Here is a 6,000-nt window from a genome sequence, read left to right as displayed (position 1 = left end):
GACCTCAGAGTGGGCTCCCTTGAACATTCACATTTACATGTTGCATGTGTTGGTTTACACTGGGAAGGTGGCACTGTGCTCCCCTAGAACAACCTACCTTGTACCAAGCGAGACATACTGCAGCTTGTTTTCACTGCTGTGCCCAGGTGTGTGTCTAGCTGGGATTTCAGATGATGAGATCTTCAGTGGTGACTTGGCAGCAGACTGAGCTGGTAAAGGAAGTTTTCTTGTGTTCTAAGTTTTCAAAATATCACTGTGCAAGAGTGAAAGGAATAGAGATGAAGAGGCCACAAGGAAGAACTGAGCCTGGACTCATAGACCAGAGGGTGCTGAGAAAGCGCTGCACAAAGAGACAGGCTGATGAGCGTGGCTCAACATCTACAGAAGTGTCCAAGTCCCTTTGTTACAAACACTGTGCAGCAAAATGCGTTTCAGTGAGGCGGGAAACAGTCTCGGATGAAGGGCCACAACGACTGTTTTACATAGGCGCACTCCTCCAATGCAGCCAACAGGAAAAAGGGTTTAATATTCAAGTCAACTTGAAAGACGGTGCTTGCCACACCGTCTCCCCATCAAACGTCCAGCCTGAGGACCCAAGCGGCGCCTTTTATCGCTGTCTGTACAAACGCAGTCCACCAACCGCCGCTGCCCACAGCCCCTCAGCCGCGGGCGGGAGGCGGCGCCACACGGGCGGCTCGCGAGATGGCGCTGCCGCCATCTTTGTAGTCCCGAGCCCCGCCATGAGCCGTGCGCGTGTGCAGCCCCGCGGCGCGGCGCGCAGCCGCAAAGCGCCCCCCCCCCCCCCTCCATGCCGCGGCGGCCGGAGCTGCTGTGGTGCCGCCGTGCAGGTGAGCGCCGGGGCCGCCCGCGGGCCGGGGCTTCGCCCGCAGCGGAGCGGCGCCGAGCCCCGCGTTGTGGGCGGCTTCTGTGGTTGTCGAGCTCCGCGGCACCGAGGCGATGGGTGGCAGGAGGTGGCGGGCAGCGGGCGGGCGGAGGGCGAGCGGCGGCTGTGCCCGCGGGAGGAGGAGGAGGAGGAGGAGGAGGAGGAGGAGGAGGAGGAGGAAGGGGGGGGGGCTGAGTGCTGCTTCCCTGTGCCGGGGCTGTGAGGGAAATAATCCGGGCTTCGCCGGGGAGGAACACAACCGGCTGCGAAAGGCGCCCTGGCTTCTCGTGGGGATGGCGCTGGGCGTTGGAGCGAGGCGCTGGGGGTGCCCCGGGCTGCCCCTTACCGCGCTCGGTGTTTTTCTGTGAGGGTGCTCGTGTCTTGAAATTCTGGGGTCTTTGTTTCTTTTGGGCAACAAAAACGTTTTTTTCTTCAATTCGATAGGGTCTTGTCATTGTATGAATAGGGAAGGAATGGGCTGTGAAAGAAATAATCGTTAGCTGAAGTGCGTCATGGCTTCAGGTCGATGTCCGTTTATTTGATGTAATGTCAGTCGTGGGGAGCAATCCCAAACGTTGCAGTGAAGCCAGGTGCTTCCATCGGCATGGAAATCAGAGCTGCGAGTCCCATGCAGAAGGTGCCCGGGTTACAGAAGAAGCAGTGTCATGGGCGACCTGGAGGAGTGGGGTTTGCCGTCTGACCCCACAGCAGCACCGGGGGACGTTGTGGAGTCAGAGCCCGGTGTCTGAGCCAGTTCTTGGTTTGTTCCTCTCAGGTTTGGGGAGCCTGGAAGCAGTACGGGATCCAGCCGTGGCATGGGGCCGTCGCAGCATGCAGAGCGTGGTCCCAGTTTGTAGCAGAAGTGGGACAACTTGGTCAGTTTGCTCCAGGGAGTAGGAAAGGTCTGTTGAGTTCAGTGAGTTAAATCTGGGAAACCCAGAAGAGGTTTTGTGCTTGAGTGCCGAGATGATGGGTGTGCAAGTGGAGGAGAATCAACTTCTCTTCCTTTGCCAGGCACGTTCATGACTCTCCTGTGTTCAGATAGGATGATGGAGCTCGTCACTTTGGCTTTGCCTGTCCTTTTCTATAGGAACAAGAGGGCAACAGTCTTCCAAACACCAGTCAAACTATGCTTAGCCCTGACATAGAGATCCATGGCAAAAAGCTAATAGGTTATGTAAAATCTAAGCTGAGTTTAGTAACAGCTTGGAACTTTCCTGTCAGATAAGTGAACTGGACTAGGAAGCAGAACTTACCAGATGTGTGTCCCACACTCAAATGGGACTGAACTAGAGGCAGACTGCTGAAGAAACGAGGTAACCTTTAGGGTTCGTTTGGATTATTAGTCATGGGACTGGGATTGTGAAGAGGGCTCAGGAGTGAGAATGACTATTCCAATTTTATTTGTTTGGGATTTTGGAACTTAGTTTGTTTCAAAGAAGTACTAAAACTGGCTGTGCTGAGGCCAGAAACTTAGTGTGGGCTATAGCTGGCTTTCACTGAGGTGCTTGCCTTTGCAGAAGTAGAAGCTGGATTAAGTGATAATTAAACAGCTGCTGGAAGCAGCATTGTTGGAAATTTTAATTTTATTCCTGGCTACCCGTTTTATATGTTAGGTAAAAAAAAAATAATTTAAGTTAACAAACATTCTTAATTTGTGTTTACCTGATCTCAGATCACCTTCAGAAATCCTTCAGTGCTTCCGTTTGCAGCTTGTGTTTCACATTGGTCATGCATAACAGGATCTTTAAATTTATTATTACACTTATGTTTTCCATTGAAAAATGTTAGATTTCAGAGGCTTTGTTATGTACAACATGTTTTGTTCTCTTGAAGATATACTATGAAATTATGTGGAAGATGCTACTAAGACAGTTTTCAGTCTTAAACATTACTCTGTTGCATGCCCGAAGTAATCATTATAGTAAAGGTATAATACATAGGTATGGCACTGTGATGAAGCTTAAAAGACTGTTGTCATAATATTGTCTAAGTACACTTAAAAAAAAAAAAAAAAAAGAAAAATCAGCTCTTAAAATTTTGTATTTGGTTTTCATGTGTAATGGAATACAGATTTTTGTTTTGAATTATTTAAATGTCACTCTCAGAAATAGTAGCTCACCAGGATTGCTACTACTCTCATTTCCTGAAAAAGGGAAAGCCATACATACACTCAGTGAATTCTATACCTGTAGCTGTAGTCAGTGCTTGACACCGTAACCTCCTGTTATTGGGGTTTATTTTATTCTTATCATCTACCAGATGTATCTTGGATATAAGTAAATATGCTTCCACTGCTTACAACTCTTAAGCCTCGTGTTGGACAGTTGCACAGTGCTGATTAAGGCTACTTGTGTCTGTAATTATTGCAGCCTGATTTAATCCATGATAGAGGAGAACGGAGGAGTATTTTTGCTACTGTTTCTCAGTATAATGTTGAAGAAAAATTTTCTGGTGTATGTCTTAATGCATTTTAGTGGTCTCACTTTTAATATGAATGTAGTTTGGGAGGAATGATGAAATTCTACGTTGTGTTCCCCTGGGAAGTCTCAGTATTCTGGCCAGATCAGGTGAATTCTTAAGCAAGGCGGTGGTTACGTGGTCCTGACATGGGAATGGCTGGGTGAGAGCCTCTATTGTGCAAATCAGAGATGATGAGAGATTTTAATAATTTCACTTAGCCTTCAGTTTTCTTCTTGTGAATTCTGAATTGCAAATGGTCTTCCTGGATTTTTAGTAATATATTTTTATTGATCACTCATCTTATTCTGTCTGTTGATATCCCCTTGGCTTCTGTGACTAATGTGGCACTGTTTAACATAATGATCGAATTGACGCTGCAGGAAGCATGCAAAGATATAACTTTGTTTTCATTTGGCTATGCTCCTTAGCAGACTTGGATGCATTTCTGTATTTACAACAGGTTATAGTTCACTGAAGGCATGTTCCTTACTTTTCATGTGGTGCAGGTTATAGTTGCAATGTTTCATTTTAAAGAAACCTTTACTATTCAATTGTGTGTAAACCAGACTGTTGATTCTATTCATAATTACCAGTTGGATTAAAAAAAATAAGAAATTAGCCTCTTTTTTTTTCTTTCAAAAGAGCTTAATTGTAGCTTTTCTCTGGGTGTTTGAGCAGAGGATATAAGCAATCTGCCTCCTCATTTTCATCTGTACTTTGGTGGTGAAGCTGCATATTAGATCTTTAAGTGATCTATTGGCCAGTTGGCAAGGAAAAGGGCTTGTCAAATTCTTGCCCTGCCTTGTAGCATCTCCAGCACTTACTGGATGTTGTCCTGAACCCGTTGAGCCCCTGCTCTTCGGAAGACCAACTTTTGCCAGGTAAGCAAGTTGAATGAGTTCAGTGGAGGGCTGAGGAGTACCAGAGGTGGAATTGATTTTTATGGTATACGAACAGATTCAGAATCAGGTGGAAACACCCATTCTGCTATTCATTCTTGACAGTCACTAAAAGGGATACCTAGAAAAGAGCATAAGGTCAGGGCACATTATATATGCCTTTATTGGAGCCCTCTTATCTCTCGTCAGGTCTAGGATGTCAATAGGTAGATGTTCTCATTTATTTACATAACATTTAATGTATTTTTCTTCTGTGAACCTGCCTATATCTGTAGTACATTTAAACTTATAGCATCCCAGGGGAGGCTTTCCAGAGCACAGAATAATGCTGTAGGAGCTAATTACATCAGCTTTTTTATTTCGAACCTGACAGCTGCTACCTTCAGTTCATATTTTATATGAAATTTTGTATTGTTTGAAGCAGTGAACAACTGATCTCTGTTTACCTTCTCCGTGCGGCTGGTGATTTTATAGACTTCTGTCATATGTCACTGCAGCAATGTCTGTTTCCAGGCAGAAGAGCCCTAGCCTAATCAATTATTCCTCGTTGTTTATCTTTTCAAACCCTGTTTCCCTTTTAGAAATGTTTTCCATTTCCACTGTGTCCCCTTGAAATGAGGGAACAGGCTGTATCCAAGATTTATGGTGCAGGCATACTACAGCTTTATGTGGTAGTTTACATCCATTTCTTTCCTAATCATTTCCTAATGTTAGCTTTATTCTTTTCTAACTGTTGAAGGGGTGTGAGCTGATGGTTTTATCAGTTAGTCATGATTCCAGCAAGACTTTCTGAGTATTAATATCAGTTTGGAGCACATCGCTTTACATGTCAAATTAGGATTTTTTTTTTCCTGTGTGCTACTTTATTTGCACTGAATTTCATCTGATATTTTATTTCCCGTTTACTCAGTCTCATAGGGTTTTTCTGCAGTTCTTCAGTCAGCCCTCATCTCTCCTGTCAGAATAGCCTGTATCCTCAGCAGGCTTTTGCCCCCTTTTCCAGACCGTTCATGAATACAGAGTGCAATGCAGAGCACTGCATAAGGCTCCTGGATGTCTCCCTCCTGCGTGAAAATCAACCATTTATCCCTGTGCTGTCATCTGTTTTCCAGCTAGCTATTAGTCCAGGCATGGGCTTTCCCAGTTTTCCTGTAACTGCTGAGCTCTCTGGGTGTGACCATGTGTTGTGGTCCCATCGCTGCTGTAAGCAGACACTGGAGCAGTTGTCCTTGCAGCCCTGCCGGCTCCCTCCAGCTGCCGTGTGAAGATCTGAGCCTGGGAGCAGATCTAGCTTGAAATGAACTCAACAAATTATAAATTAATACTGATTTAGTGTTGACGTCCTGATAGCATACAAATATGTGGATTTAATTAGAAGCAATTCAGTTAGATGAATGCACGTTTCTGAGCTTGCTGCTGCTGATTAAAATTGTGACCCTACAGGCTCAGCTGTAGTCTGGACTGAAGGCAGTATATGTGTCAGTGCACAGATTTGCCCTATTTATTTCAAAATTGGCATGAATTTGATGCTGTAGTTAGATTAGTTTGACTTGGTGTATGAATCACACCTAGGTACTAATTAGATAGATTTTGTGACTGCTTCTTAGACTTTTCCACTGTGTTGAAGCAGAAAAACAAACTGACCGGGGGTTGATACCTGGAATTTCTTAAAGACAGTGAACGAGGGGTTTTTGTGCATTTATGTAAGTCAATAGGGATCTAGTGTTATTCTTTATCCTGGATATGGACTTTGTT

At 45.1% G+C, this 6,000-nt stretch overlaps 1 protein-coding gene across 3 annotated transcripts in view; it reads left to right on the top strand.

Moving 5' to 3' along the window:
* The first annotated feature begins 735 nt into the window (after positions 1–735).
* Positions 736–6,000, top strand: part of NDRG3 (NDRG family member 3) — a 55,202-nt gene continuing 49,937 nt past the window's right edge. Inside the window, exon 1 of one of the 3 annotated variants that reach the window (XM_068700233.1) lies at positions 736–848. The gene's annotated coding sequence lies outside the window, so the exon portion shown is untranslated. The remainder of the gene's footprint in view (positions 849–6,000) is intronic. The other 2 variants (XM_068700230.1, XM_068700232.1) reach the window with 2 other exon arrangements.

The sequence above is a fragment of the Anas acuta genome, chromosome 16 (genome assembly GCF_963932015.1).
Source record: "Anas acuta chromosome 16, bAnaAcu1.1, whole genome shotgun sequence".
In the NCBI taxonomy this organism is placed as follows: domain Eukaryota; kingdom Metazoa; phylum Chordata; class Aves; order Anseriformes; family Anatidae; genus Anas; species Anas acuta.
Note: the sequence above shows the minus strand (reverse complement) of the source record. Positions and strands in the feature narration are given on the sequence as shown.